The sequence below is a fragment of the Bubalus kerabau genome, chromosome 2 (assembly GCF_029407905.1).
Source record: "Bubalus kerabau isolate K-KA32 ecotype Philippines breed swamp buffalo chromosome 2, PCC_UOA_SB_1v2, whole genome shotgun sequence".
In the NCBI taxonomy this organism is placed as follows: Eukaryota; Metazoa; Chordata; class Mammalia; order Artiodactyla; family Bovidae; genus Bubalus; species Bubalus kerabau.
In genome coordinates, this window is record NC_073625.1 from 57195937 (window position 1) to 57211609 (window position 15673).

At 39.8% G+C, this 15673-nt stretch overlaps 1 non-coding gene across 1 annotated transcript; it reads right to left on the reverse strand.

Annotated features, from left to right (window-relative positions):
* Positions 1-12910: 12910 nt before the first annotated feature.
* On the reverse strand, positions 12911-13014 carry LOC129645106 (U6 spliceosomal RNA). Its single transcript, XR_008711199.1, has one exon. It is a non-coding gene; the product is annotated as a U6 spliceosomal RNA (small nuclear RNA).
* Positions 13015-15673: the final 2659 nt, after the last annotated feature.

The window sequence follows — 15673 nt, forward strand, 5'->3', positions numbered from 1 at the left end:
AATGAGTTAAGCTCCCCAACTTAAAGAATAATACTTTCATGGAGAATTTTAAAAATTCAACAAAATAATGCTGAAATAAAGCAAAACCATCAAAAAAGTTGGTTAATACAAACAAAAAGAAAGCTGGTGTCCAAAGCAAAACCATTGCCAACTTATACTGATAAAGGATAAATTTACATTTTGCCATTCTTTTTTCATTGATCTCTACCCCTTTATGTATGCATGATTTTCATTAGTGACTTGTTGCTGTTGTGTTTTAAGTATATTCCAGCAATCGTATTCTTTCACTATTAACCATTTAAATTGTGTAGATGATATTAACAATTTTTGTATCCTATACAAAAAAATATGTTCCTAGAATATTAAAATATAATCATGTATTAGAACACATAAACTCATCATGTTATAAAAAAGCAGAAAGATTACAGAACACAACCTCTGAACACAATGTTGGACAAATAGAAATGAACAATATAAGCTTGATTTAAAAACCAAATAACTTCAAAATTTTAAAAAAATTAGAGGGAAACAAATTGCAATGATAGGATATTTAGAATAGAATGACAATCAGACTAGTAAGATTGTACTCAAGAATTTTAAATATGTCATTTGTTTTATTAAGTTAGACAATATAAAGCTTAAACTGGCTGTGTTAATATCAGAAGTTAAAAGAGGGCTATATGAGAAATCTGGGAACCTCAGTAGGAGAGAACAAAAATGATTAAAGCAGAAAATTATGAATTTAGAACCAAATTCTAGTATATACATTCCAGACACAGTTATTGAAAGGATAAATTACTGACAAACCGCAAGCAAAACAACAAAAACAAAAACAGCAACAGAAGAGAGACAGAGATATTTGAAATCAAATTGGTCATAACCACTAATTCATGATGTTTTATAGAGGTATTATATAATTCATGATATTATAGAGGTAATGTGTCTCCCCCAGATCACTTATAAATATAATGCATTTTAATTAAAATTGTAAGATTGTTTTAGGGGTAGATTTGACAAAATTATTCTAAAGTCATCTTATGATATTAACATTTTCTAAAGTCAAAAAATAAGTAAAATAAACAGCATTTGATTAAACATGCTGATATGTAAAAATTGTTTTAAAAAGTAAGGAGATAATATACACAAAACTGAGGATAGTGGTTACCTCCAGGTGTATAGGGCTTTCCTAGCAGCTCAAAGAATCCATCTGCAATGTAGGAAATGCCAATTTAATTCCTGGGTCGGGAAGATCCCCTGGGGAAAGGATAGGCTACCCGTTCTAGTATTTTTGGGCTTCTTTGGTGGCTCAGACTTTAAAGAATCTACCTACATGTGGGAGACCAGGGTTTGATCCCTGGCTTGGGAAGATCCCCTGGAGAAGGGAATGGCTACCTACTCCAGTATTCTCTATGAGAATCCCCATCGACAGAGGGGCGCCCATGGTGGGCTACAGTCCATGGGGTTGCAAAGAGTCAGACATAACTGAATGAATAAGTCACACACACATACACACACACACACATCATCTTTATTATAATGAAGCTGGAAGGTATGTGTTGAGAGCTGAGGCCAGGTAGATTTATGATATTCTTCCTGAATAGACAGATGTGCTCACCATGTCTCTAGTCCCTCCATCAGCACTCTAACTTGTCCTGAGATGGAGAGCTAGCTGGAGATCTCCACGAACAGGAAGGTCTGAAGCAGGGGCCAAAAGTCACAGATCCACCTGGTAAATCCATCTGTCCTTGGGGAAAATAGAATGAAAGGACAGACCCAAGATGAAATGGTTGTTCCATATTTTTTCCTCCTAGGGAATTGAGCAGAGCCTGCCTCCTCTCTGTAGAAAGATGAGCAGAGTTAGGGTTAGGGTTATGTATGTATGTGTGCGCTCAGTCATGTCCAACTCTTTGAGACCCATGAACCGGAACCTGCTTGGCTTCTCTGTCCATGGGATTCTCCAGGTAAGAATACTGGATTGGGTTGCCATTTCCTTCTCCAGGGGATCTTCCCCACCCAGGGATCGAACCTGCCTCTCCTGCATTGGCAGGTGGATTCTTTACCAGTGTGCCACCTGGGAAGGGTCAGGGTTAGAAGGTTGACATAAATTCTTTGCTTAAGCAAGCTTTCCTAGGCCCATCCATGCCCTTCCTTGTAAAATCTAGTTTTAGGAAGAACTTTGCTAAGTCAGTTTGACGAGAACCCTGCACCCCGATGCCCGATGACCTTCAATCTCTGATCAGCTTCCTCACCCCCAACCCAATCCTGAAGGTGATGTTTTCTCATCGTATCCTGAGCAAAGGATCCTGTCCGGTCAGTTTAGCCAAATGCCCTTTACTCCCGTTGTTTCCTTTTAGTATTTTCTATCCGCTGACCCTCACCCTGCTCTTTGGCTATAAATTCCCACCTGCCCATGCTGTATTCAGAGTTGAGCCCAAATCTTTTCTCTAGCTGTAAAATTCCGTGGCAGTGGTCCCTACACCTGTTACAATGATCCTGAATAAAGTCTGTAGTACCACCTTTAACCAGTGTTGTTGAATATTTTTTCCATTAACAGGGTTACCTCAACATTATTTGGAAGGTTTTGTGCTTCAGATCTCAATTATGACAGTCTTTCTTTACCCAGACTCCATTAGTTTCAAGGGGCTTCCCTCATAGCTCTGTCAGTAAAGAATCTGCCTTCAGTGCAGGAGACCCAGGTTCGATTCCTGCGTTGGGAAGATCCCCCGGAGAGGGAAATGGCAACCCACTCCAGTATTCTTGAATCCAGTATTCTTGCCTGGAGAATCCCATGGACAGAGGAGCCTGGCAGGCTACAGTCTATGGGGTCGCAAGAGTTGGACACGACTTAGCAACTAAACCAAACAAACCATCATTTTCAAATTGAGTTGAAAATAACTCAGTTGTTTTCTGATTGCTTTTTTTTTTGAGTTTTTTTTTTAAATTTTATTTTATTTTTAAACTTTACATAATTGTATTAGTTTTGCCAAATATCAAAATGAATCCGCCACAGGTATACATGTGTTCCCCATCCTGAACCCTCCTCCCTCCTCCCTCCCCATTCCTTTCTGATTGCTTTAATCTCTTTCTTCTGCCTCCCTAGTGTGACTAGCTCTCCCTCTCCTCCATGACACTTATTCAGTCTGTAGCCATGTATATTATGTTACAAGTTCCTAAATTTTCATCCAGTAGTTCTTTGATAATACTGTTTAGGTCCTCAAACCTGCAATCCTCTCATGCCATTCTTTTAAAATAAGTTTGAGACTTTTTTCTATTGTTCTAAATTTGAAGCACTTGGGAATTTTCCCCCTTTAGGTTGTGTATATTTTCTTCTTTCTCTTTCTCACACTTTTCTTTCCTCCCTCCCTCCTTCCCTTTCTTTCTTTCTTTCTCTATGTAGTTTGTATGCTTGCCATGTGTGTTAGGTCTCTTCAGGTGTGATTGACTCTTTGTGACCCTATGGACTACAGCTCGCCAGGCTCCTCTGTCTGAGGATTCTCCAAGGCAGAAATGCTGCAGTGGGTTGCCATGCCCTCCTCCAGGAGATCTTCCCGACCTGCGAGTCAAACCCGCATCTCACGTCTCCTGCATTGGCAGGCGGGTTCTTTACCATTAGTGCCGCCTGGGAAGCCCTAGGTTGTGTATATTTCCTTCTTTCTCTTTCTCAGTCCTCTCTTTCCTCCCTCTCTCCTTCCCTTTTGTTATTTCTGTCTCCATATAGCTTGCATTCTTTCCATGTCATTCCATTTTTCTAGCTTTACTCATGCTTGGAGGCTCTGCCTGGAAATTTAATGTGATCTGAGTGTGGGAAGATTCTTACCTCCCATTCCACCGCGCCTTTGACTTTATTTCCTGACTCCACTGCTTCACAGTTTGAGTGCTGAAATTTTTAAAATTGTATTTATTTTTTATTAAAGGATAATTTCTTTACAATATTGTGCTGGTTTCTGCCATACATCAGCTGGAATCAGTCGTAGGAATACCTGTGTCCCCTCTGTCTCCGACCTCCCTCCCACTTCCCATCCCATCCCACCTCTCTAGGTTGTCACAGAGAACCTGTTTGAGTTTCCTGCATCATACAGCAAATTCCCACTGGCTATCTATTTTACATATGGCAGTGTATATGTTGGAGAAGGGCATGGCAACCTACTCCAGTATTCTTGCCTGGAGAATCCCTTGGTCCGAGGACCCTGTTCGGCTACAGTCCATAGCATTACAGAGTTGGACACGACTGAAGCAACTTAGCATATGTTTCCATGCTACTCTCTCCATTTGTCCCACCCTCTCGAATGGCAAATTTTTGGTGATCCATCTACTTTTTGTAGCACTAAAGCACAGTGGTGCCCCAGAGGAAGAATTTGGGTAAAGGGATATGCCATCGTTATTGGAAGACCTGAGCTCTGTTGTCTCTTCCAAGATTGTGTGAACCAGTGAAGCCATTCCAAGACCCACTCTACTTAGTTGGGGGTTATATTCCATTCCTGGGGGACAATGTCTTTGCATTTTAGATGGGATCCCCAATTTGGTATGTGTAACTCTTGATCTTATCTTCTGGAATTTTTTTTTTTTAAACCAGTCTGTCTCTACAAACCATTTGTAGTATTTTAGAGTTAGAGACACTTCTCTGGTGGCTCAGTGGTAAAGAATCCACCTGCCTATCCCTGGGTTGGGAAGATCCCCTGGAGAAGGAAATAGCAGCCTGCTCCAGTATTCTTGCCTGCAGAATCCCACAGACAGAAGAGCCTGGTGGGCTACACTCCATGGAGTCACAAAAGAGTCAGACTTGACTTAGCGACTAAACAACAACAACCAGAATCATAAGAGGGGGAAAAGGAGAACTCCACCCCTCTGCACTTAGCTCCTTTGAGATGTGGGGTATGGGGCGAGGTCTCTTTCCTCCTCTGAAGATGTTTATGTGCTAATCCCTGGAACCCATGCATATGTTACAGCACATGGGACTTTGCAGATATAATTAGAGTTACTGACCATAAAGCAGGGCGATTACTTTGGACCAATCTAATCCCATTAACCCTTAAGAGAAAGAACTTTCTCCAGCTGGAGGCAGAAGGGATAAGGCAGAAAGAGAACTCAGAGAGATTCAGAGCATGAGGAGGACCTAACAGGAAGTTGCTGCTTTGAAGTGGAGGGGGCAACATGACAGGAATTCAGGCTGAGAGAGGCTCCTGGCCAACAGCCAGCAAGGAAACAGAGACCTCAGGCCAGCAGCTCAAATAACTGAATTCTGTCAACAGCCTGGATGAGCTTGGAAACCGACTTGCCCTCAAAGCCTCCAGATAAGAGTCCAGCTTGCCAACAACTTGATCTCAGCCTGTGACACCCAGGCCAGAGGAACCAGCTGAGCTTACCAGACTCCTGACCTACAGAACTGTGAGATCATACATTTGTGTGGTGTGAAGCTGCTGAATTCATGGTAATTTGTTATGGAAGCTACAGAAAATGAACACATGGATAGATTAGTTAGAAATGTCACAATTTTGATGACCAGACTAGCCTGAGAACAGGATGGGAGGGTCTGGGTTGGGGTTTACTCTACCTGATTCTGCTTCAGTTTCTTGGGCACCTTTTTGGGAAAGAATATCTTTTTAGACTCTGCCTTTTGTATATCGTTGAACTTATTTTGTTAATTTTGAAGTTGTTGTGGCTCAGTTGTTAAGTCGTGTCTGGCTCTTTGTGACCTCACGGACTGTAGCAAGCCAGGCTCCTCTGTCTTCCACTATCTCCTGGAGTTTGAAGTACATGTGCTTTAAATCATGTGGTTTTGGAAGAGAGCAAATCAGGGTTGCTTCATTCAACCATCTGAACTCGGAAATCTTTTGCTCAAGTCATCATGTATGAGAGTGAAGGAGCATTCCATGTGTCTAGAATTAAAGCACATTTGTGAAAATAAAGGCTATTTGAAAAGAAAATAAATTATACATATGTATCTGTGTGTGATAGTTAATGTTCTGTGTCGACTTGACTGGACCAGGGGGTGGCCAGATATTTGGTTAAATATTATTTCTGGGTGTGTATGTGGAGGTATTTCCAGAAGAGATTGACACTTGGATTCATAGATTGAGTTAAGCAGATTTGGGTGGGCATTACTCAATTTGATGAGGGCTGAGTAAAGAATCCACCTGTAATGCGGGAGACCTGGGTTCCAATCCCTGGGTTGGGAAGATCCCCTGGAGGAGGGCATGGCAACCCATTTCAGTATTCTTGCCTGGAGAATCCCATAGACAGAGGAGCCTGGCAGGCTACAGTCCATAGGGTCGCAAAGAGTCGGACATGACAGAGCGAGTAAGCACAGCACAGTACAGAGTAGACTGAAAGCTGGGGTAAGGACTAACTCACTCTCTCTGCCTGATTGCATGAGCTTAGACACTTATCTTATGCCCTTGGACTGGGACTTATACCACCGGCTGTCCTGGTTTCCTGGGCCTTTGGACTCAGAGTGGAACGACACTACTGGCTTTCTTGGGTCTCCAGCCTACAGACAAACCAGAGGACTTTTTAGCCTCCAGAGTCCATAATATGCACCATTGCCTTATGATAAGCTTATATCTCTATCTATCTCTCTATCTCTCTATCATCTGGCTCCTAGTGGTCCTGCTTCTCTGGAGAATCCTGACTAATTCAGAGTATGTGTATATTTATATGTACGTACACCTATGATGTAATAGACTTTCATTTTATTCATATATTAAAGATGAAAATATAAATTATAAAATTTTTAATTCTTTCTGCTGGAAAAGAAATGTATAAAAGGTAGCATCACTTTAACTTTGAAGAGAATATCAATAATAACCCCAAACACTCATCTTGGTTGGCAGAATCAAAACTGGAATACAAGAATCAGTTTCCTGAAAAGACCTAGATTTTTATTGTTTTGGTATTTTAGGATTTTCATTCCACAGACTCTTGCCAGGAGCCCATCATGGGTCAGTACTAGATGTTGAGGTGTGAACAATAAACAAGTTAGATATTATCCCTGCCTTTAGCCCAGGAGAGAAACTTTGGCCCAGTTAAATCAGCAAGGGTAGATTCATATTGACATGAATATGGTTCACTGAAGCACTCTTCTGTACTATTGGGCCATACCAGTGTTCCTGATTTAGGGTGGCCTGGGCGTCTATGTGAATACGCAGTAGAGGATCAAATCCAATCAGTAATCTGATAAAGATTTCTTTGAGGAAACCTGCAGGATAAATGGTAGTTAGAAGCTAACTAGTCAATAGGGGAGGCCTGAAGAGCCTTCCAGGCAGAGGCAGCAGCAAGCTTGAGGACCTAGGAGGTGGAGAGCCTGCTAAGGTGGTCTGAGTGGTAGGTGTTTTGTATGGTGGGAGGAAGGGAGTGGAATGAGGTTGGCTTAATTACTGGATAAAAGATCAGCAGCTATCAGTTCAGTTCAGTCACTCAGTCATGTCCAACTCTATGACCCCATGGACTGCAGCAAACCAGGCCTCCCTGTCCATCACCAACTCCCGGAGTTTACTCAAACTCATGTCTGTTGAGTCGGTGATGCCAGCCAACTATCTCATCCTCTGTCGTCCCCTTCTCCTCCCATCTTCAATCTTTCCCAGCATGAGGGTCTTTTCAAATAAGTCAGTTATATTGTCACCCTGCTTATTTAACTTATATGCAGAGTACATCATGAGAAACGCTGGGCTGGAAGAAGCACAAGCTGGAATCAAGATTGCCAGGAGAAATATCAGTAACCTCAGATATGCAGATGACATCATCCTTATAGCAGAAAGTATAGAAGAACTAAAGAGCCTCTTGATGAAAGTGAAAGAGGAGAGTGAAAAAGTTGGCTTAAAACTCAACATTCAGAAAACAAAGATCATGGCATCTGGTTCCATCACTTCAGGGAACAGTGGAAACAGTGACAGACTTTATTTTTCTGGGCTCCAAAATCACTGCAGATGGTGATTGCAGCCATGAAATTAAAAGGCACTTGCTCCTTGGAAAAAAGTTATGATCAACCTAGACAGTATATTAAAAATCAGAGACATTACTTTGCCAACAAAGGTCCATCTAGTCAAAGCTATTGTTTTCCTAGTAGTCATGTATGGATGTGAGAGTTGGACTATAAAGAAAGTTGAGCGCTGAAGAATTAATGCTTTTGAAATGTGGTGTTGGAGAAGACTCTTGTGAGTCCCTTAGACTGCAAGGAAATCCAACCAGTCCATCCTAAAGGAAATCAGTTCTGAATATCCATTGGGAAGACTGATGCTGAAGCTGAAACTCCGACACTTTGGCCGCCTGATTCGAAGGACTGATTCAGCAGCTATAAGGTGATACATTTTATTTGTTTTGATCAGCTACCATAATAACTTGGGAGACTGGGAAATAGGTCTGATTTTAATTTTTTCCAGCTTTGTTGAGATATAACTGACACAGAACATTGTGTAAGTTTAAGGTATAGTATGTAGTGATTTTGTATATGTATATATTGCAAAATGATTACCATGAAAAGCTTAGTTAACACATCTATCACCTCATATAGTTCCAATTTTTTTTTGTGTGTGTGGTGAGAAATTTCAAAATCTATTCAAATATATAATACAGTGTTGTTAACTATGGTCACCATGCTGTAGGTTGCATCCTCGGAACTTATTCATGTTATAATTGGAAGTTTATACCCTTTGACTACCTTCATTCATTTCCCCTACCTACCACACTTCACCTCTGGCAACTACCAATCTCTTCTCTGCTTCTACGAGAATCATAGAAGAGCCCACACATAAGTGAGATCACACCATATTTTCTTTCTCTGTTTGACTTATTTCACTTGGGTTAGTGCCCTCAAGTTTCATCCATGTTATTACAAATAGCAAAACGTCTTTCTTTTTTACAGCTGAATAATATTCTTTTGGAGATATAGATTATTTATCAATATTTTCTTCATTCATTTACCAATAGACACTAAGGTTGTTTCCATGTCTTGGCTATTGTAAATAATGCTACAGTGAACACAAGAGTGTAGATATCTCTTCAAGACAGTTATTTAATTTTGTTCAGGTATATACTCAGAAGTGGAAGTGCTGGATCACATGATAGTTCTATTTTGAAATTTTTGAGGAACCTCCATACTGTTTTCCATGGTGCTTGTACCAATTTACCTTCCTACCAACAGTTCCCTTTTCTCCCTATCCTTGTCAAACTTGTGATTTCTTGTCTATTTGATGATAGCCATTCTAACAGGTATGCTGCTGCTGCTGCTGCTCAGTCGCTTCAGTCGTGTCTGACTCTGTGTGACCCATAGACGGCAGCCCACCAGGCTCCCCCGTCCCTGGGATTTTCCAGGCAAGAATACTGAAGTGGGTTGCCATTTCCTTCTCCAATGCATGCAAGTGAGTGAAAGTGAAGTTGCTCAGTTGTGTCCAACTCTTAGTGACCCCTTGGACTGCATCCTACCAGGCTCCTCTGTCCATGGGATTTTCCACGCAAGAGTACTGGAGTGGGGTGCCATTGCCTTCTCTGCTAACAGGTATGAGGTTATAGCTTATTGTGATTTTGATATGCATTTTCCTGATGACTAGTAATGTTGAGCTCCTCTCCATGTATTTGTTTAAGCCTGATTTTTAACACATTATCTTCACTAGACAGGTTTTATCCACACTCCATAGAATGGGAAGGTTCAGGGAAAATGAGTTTGAGTCTATGGATCGATTGTTATTATCATGTTGTGTGGCTGGTGACTGTCTTATTTTTGATGGACCCCAGAATATGGTTACCAATTGCATCATATTCCTTTATTCACTCATTTCTCCTTTTTTTTAAAAGCACTTATTGAACATTCTGTTTGTCCCCTTTAGTTTATTCTCAGTCGTTGGGCACAGATCTGTGTTAGTCTTCGATCACTGCTAACAAATTGCCACAAACTTAGTGGCTTAAAATAACACAAATTTATTGTCTCATAGCTTTAGAGATCAGAGTCTGACACAGATCACTGGGCTAAAACCAAGATGTTGGTAAGGCTATATTCCTTCCCTGAGGTTATGGGGAATTTGTTTCCTTGCTTCTTCTAGCTTTTAAAGGCTGCCCATATTCCTTGGCTTGAGGGCTCCCTTTTAATTTTCAAAGCCAACAACATAGTGTCTCTCTGACCCTGCTTGCCTCATCACATCTCGTTTTCTGCTTCCCACCTCCATTTTTAAGAACCCTTATGATGACATTGGGTCTGCACAGATAATCCAGGGAATCTCTCTATTTTAAGGTCAGCTGAACATCAAACTTAATTCCATCAGCAACCTTAATTCCCTTTGCCATGTGACATAAGGTATTCAGGTTCTAGGGATTAGAACGTGGACATCTGTGCTGGTGCCATTATTCTTCTACCATGTGATTCCTTGGACTCTGCTTCTTGTCTTTTCTTATTGGCTGATATAAAAGTTATATAGAATATAAAAGGTGATCTCTTTCTGTGGCCCTCTCCCGCGCCCCCATCCTTTCTACACCTCACACACTGTCATCTCTACTTCCCTAACTGACCCCTGTGTGTCGTGCTAAGTCGCTTCAGTCATGTCTGACTCTGTGTGACCCTATGGACCATGCTTTCCAGGCTCCTCTGTCCATGGGATTCTCTAGGCAAGAATATTGGAGTGGGTTGCCATGCCCTCCTCCAGGGGATCTTCCCCCCTTAGGGATCAAACCCGTGTCTCTTGCATCTCCTGTCTTGGCAGGCAGGTTCTTTACCACTAGTGCCACCTGGGAAGACCAACTGTCTCCCAGGTCTGACATTTTCTGGCTGGCTTTTCCCATCATCCATGATCGACTGTATTTTTGAGTTCAAGGCACATCTTTGTCTTTGGACAAGCTATTCTATTCTTCTTAATTTGTGAGTTACAGGTAGAGAGTTAATCATAGCAAGTGATTATAACGAGCCCTCTTATGGTTTCCCACTATGAGTAAGGGAAACTCACTCTTCTGCTTGGTGTTACGGTGTGATAGTTGCTCTTCTTAAAATTTCAGTGCTAGCTCCTGCATCTCTCTATTTTTCAATTTTCTTTTTCCTTTTTTTTTTTTTAACCCCAGTAAGAACAGTGTTAGAAATTGCTTATGAGGAAGCTTGGGTTTCCCTGGTGGTTCAGACAGTAAAGAATCTGCAATGTAGAAAAACTCAGGTTTGATCCCTGGGTCAGGAAGATCCCTTGGATAAGGGAATGGCAACCCACTCTAATACCTTTACCTGGATAATTCCATGGACAGAGGAACTTGGGGTGCTACAGTCCATGGGGTCCCAAAGAATCTGACAAGTCTGAGTGACTAATACTACTCTTACTATGAGGAAACTTACAGAGCCAGAGAATATGAGAAGCCGTGACATAGTTTTAAATTTTTACAGGGTTTGCAAAGTACTTAGAATCAAGGAGATTACATTTCTTTGCATTTAGAGGAAAGGTTAGTAGGGAAAGAATTTTTTTAAAGAAAAAAAAAGCCAGTCAAATAAGCCATTACTTACATGAAAACAGTGAAGAAGCTTTTAGCTTTCACTTACAAAGATGAAGATTAGCTGAAAATTTCACAACAAATCTCAAAAACACACATTGATTTCACAGCTGAATAATTTTTCAGTGATTTGGGAATGTTTTGTTTTACAATTTAGGTATTTTTTTCCATTCTACTAGAAAACTGGGTTTACAGTAAATGGGGAAAATGACCTAAATGTATTTTCATTTTAGAAAATGATACCAAATTTCTAAAATGACAATCTGAACAATTTGGTTATATTCCATTGTAGTTACAGATAATACTCATTTTTCTTTAGTTTTTATTCAATAGGCAAAACAATATTTATTCTTACAAATTAAGTTTTTAAACCTTACATTTGTTGTGGACAAAATTTGACCTACCTAGAATGTTGACATTTTATTACTATGATAAACCAGTTTCAAGGTTCTCTAAAATAAACAATATTTCAATGAAAAGTGATCAATGAAAAAAAGAGAGAAAATAACATGTACTTTCATGGTTTTTGAAAAATTTCCATTTTTAAAAACAGGTCAGGCTATCAGCTGGAACATTATACCTACCATAACAAGTTTTAGATGAAAAATGTGGACTTTTTTTTTTTTTTTTTTAGTACTCTTGAGCTAAATTATCTAGCTCTAAGAGTAGGGCCAAGTTTCATATCCAAATCAGGTGGAAGAATAATTATGACTTTCAGTTTGTTTTGCCAATAAACAGCAATTTAGAAAAAGGTATGGAAATAATGGAAAGAAATGTCTCAACATGAACTCTCAGAAACACACCCATGTAATTTTGTCCCTCTAGTAAAAGAATTCTGTTTAGCGGGGGTGGTGCATATATGATTTCGTGAAAGTTTGAAATCCTGTATTTTGTATCTCTAAAGTATTGGAGAATAGTTAGAGCAATCTGTGGTATTCATTTTACTTTTTCTTCTAAGGATCAAAACTGAACCACCAATTTATGATGAACTCTTAGGCATTCAGATGTATTTGGTTTTTCTTGGTTGGTTCAATTGAGTGGATGGAATTGCACTGAAATTGGCATTGAGTGGATGAAATTATTATTGGAATCCAAGAATACAATATGGTTTAAAAGCATTCGAGTGAATAAGTCACTTTAGCAATTTCTATTGCTGCTGAAGTTCTCAGTCAGCTATTTGTAAAGTAACCTGCTTGCAACATTGGCAACAAATTTGATTAGTAAATATTTGCTTATCTGGCAGATCCAATGTGCTTTTTCTTTATTTTAAAAATTTATTTATTTTATAGTTGAAGGATAATTGCTTTACAGAATTTTGTTGTTTTCTGTCAAACCTCAACATGAATCAGCCATAGGTATACATATGTCCCTTCCCTCTTGAACCTTCCTCCCATCTCCCTCCCCAATCCACCCTCTAGGTTGATACAGAACTCCTGTTTGAGTTCCCTGAGTCATACAGAAAAATAAGGAATGCTTCATGAATTTGTATGTCATCTTTGTGCAGGGGCCATGCTAATCTCTGGATCATTCCAATTTTAGTATATGTGCTGGTGAAGTGAGCCCCCAATGTGCTTTTGACAAGTATAACATATTAGGAATAAAAAGACTTTTATTCAGAAATGTTTCTACCCAGTTTGAAACATAGTCAAGCTTTCTGGGCTCTGGACTGAAAATGCTTAATGTGGTCACTGAATGTGTCAGGACTCATCTCAGAGGTCCTAGAGTTATCAGAAATCTGGGAGCAGAGAACAGATAAGATATGATATGAAATGTATAAAAAAATAATGGAAAAGGCAGTCCTTTATTCCTTAAAACATTGACATGAATTTTACTTAAAGAGCTGATGTTTGAAAGAGACTCATGGACACAGAAAACAAACTTACACTTACCAAAGGGAAAGGTGGGAGGGGAGAGGGATAAATTAGGAGGCTGGGATTAATTTATATACTGCACTGTGTATAAAATATGTAAGTAACATGGACCCACTGTATGGCACAGGGAAGTATACTCAGCTAAAGTGAGAGTTGGACTGTGAAGAAGGCTGAGTGCCAAAGAATTGATACTTTTGAACTGTAGTGTTGGAGAAGACTCTTGAGAGTCCCTTGGACTGCAAGGAGATCCAACCAGTCCATTCTAAAGGAGATCAGCCCTGGGTTTCTTGGAAGGACTGATGCTAAAGCTGAAACTACAGTACTTTGGCCACCTCATGCATAGAGTTGACTCATTGGAAAAGACTCTGATGCTGGGAGGGATTGAGGGCAAGAGGAGAAGGGGATGACAGAGGATGAGATGGCTGGATAGCATCACTGACTCGATGGACGTGAGTCTCAGTGAACTCCGGAAGTTGGAGATGGACAGGAAGGACTGGCGTGCTGGGATTCATGGGGTTGCAAAGAGTCGGACACAACTGAGGGACTGATCTGATCTTATCTGATCTGATAAGAGAAAAGTACATATGCAGAGTACATCATGAGAAACGCTGGGCTGGAAGAAGCACAAGCTGGAATCAAGATTGCCGGGAGAAATATCAATAACCTCAGATATGCAGATGACACCACCCTTATGGCAGAAAGTGAAGAGGAACTAAAAAGCCTCTTGATGAAAGTGAAAGAGGAGAGTGAAAAAGTTGGCTTAAAGCTCAACATTCAGAAAACAAAGATCATGGCATCTGGTCCCATTACTTCATGGGAAATAGATGGGGAAACAGTGGAAACAGTGTCAGACTTTATTTTTTTGGGCTCCAAAATCACTGCAGATGGTGATTGCAGCCATGAAATTAAAAGAGGCTTACTCCTTGGAAGGAAAGTTATGACCAACCTAGATAGCATATTCAAAAGCAGAGACATTACTTTGCCAACTGAGGTCCGTCTAGTTAAGGCTATGGTTTTTCCAGTGGTCATGTATGGATATGAAAGTCGGACTGTGAAGAAAGCTGAGTGCAGAAGAATGGATGCTTTTGAACTGTGGTGTTGGAGAAGACTCTCGAGAGTCCCTTGGACTGCAAGGAGATCCAACCAGTCCATTCTACAGGAGATCAGCCCTGGGTGTTCTTTGGAAGGAATGATGCTAAAGCTGAAACTCCAGTACTTTGGCCACCTCATGCAAAGAGTTGACTCATTGGAAAAGACTCTGATACTGGGAGGGATTGGAGGCAGGAGGAGAAGGGGACGACAGAAGATGAGATGGCTGGATGGCATCACTAACTCGATGGACATGAGTTTGAGTGATCTCCGGGAGTTGGTGATGGACAGGGAGGCCTGGCGTGCTGTGATTCATGGGGTCGGAAAGAGTTGGACATGACTGAGTGACTGAACTGAACTGAAATGATAAGAGAAAAGAATCTGAAAAGAAAAGAAAAGAAAAAGAAAAGAATGTAAATATACATATATATGTATACACACATATATATACACATATATGTATATATATATACACATATATATATATAACTGAATTGCTGTGCTGTAGACCTGAAACTTACATGATATACTTCAATAAAAAATTAAGAAACCTAATGTGTAAGAGGAACATAGGCAGCACAGAGAGGGGATTTTTTATGTATGCCTCTGTGTTATGCTGCAGTAATGAGAAGAATATAAATCACATTTCCTGTAATGTCCCAAGACTGAATGTTATATGTTTGACTAAAAAAAAAAACACATGTTGAGAAAAAGAAACCAAGATGTCTTTTATGCTAAGGAATGGGACTTTGAGACACACTTCAGAGAACAATGTGGGTGGGGAATTTTTTAAATGAATTATCCACCTGCCACGTATTCAGAAAATTTTTGATCAAGACAGTCCTTTGAGTTTTAGTAATACATGGGATTTCACACTTTCTCTGAGCAATTCGAGTTTCCTTCTCAGAATCTTTTAACTGCTTAGCTTGAATTGTATAGTGTCATAAACTGAAAACTTTATGGGCTCAAATGTAAATTTGTTATTAAAAAAAAGGTAGGAAAATAATCTTACAAAAATTATTTAAATTATATTTTTATTATGAAGTAAAAATATTGCATAAAGTTTGAAAATTCTTATTAAATGTTGTACTCAATGGAAAAGATTTCTTAAATAGATAAAATAGATTCTAGTGCCCCACTGTTGATAGAGATATTAATCCAAGGATGCACAATAAAATGTTAAAGAGAAAAAAAAAAAAAAAAAAATCTATATATTATAGAAGATAGATTATCAGAAATTGTATTTTAAAGTTAATTAATCA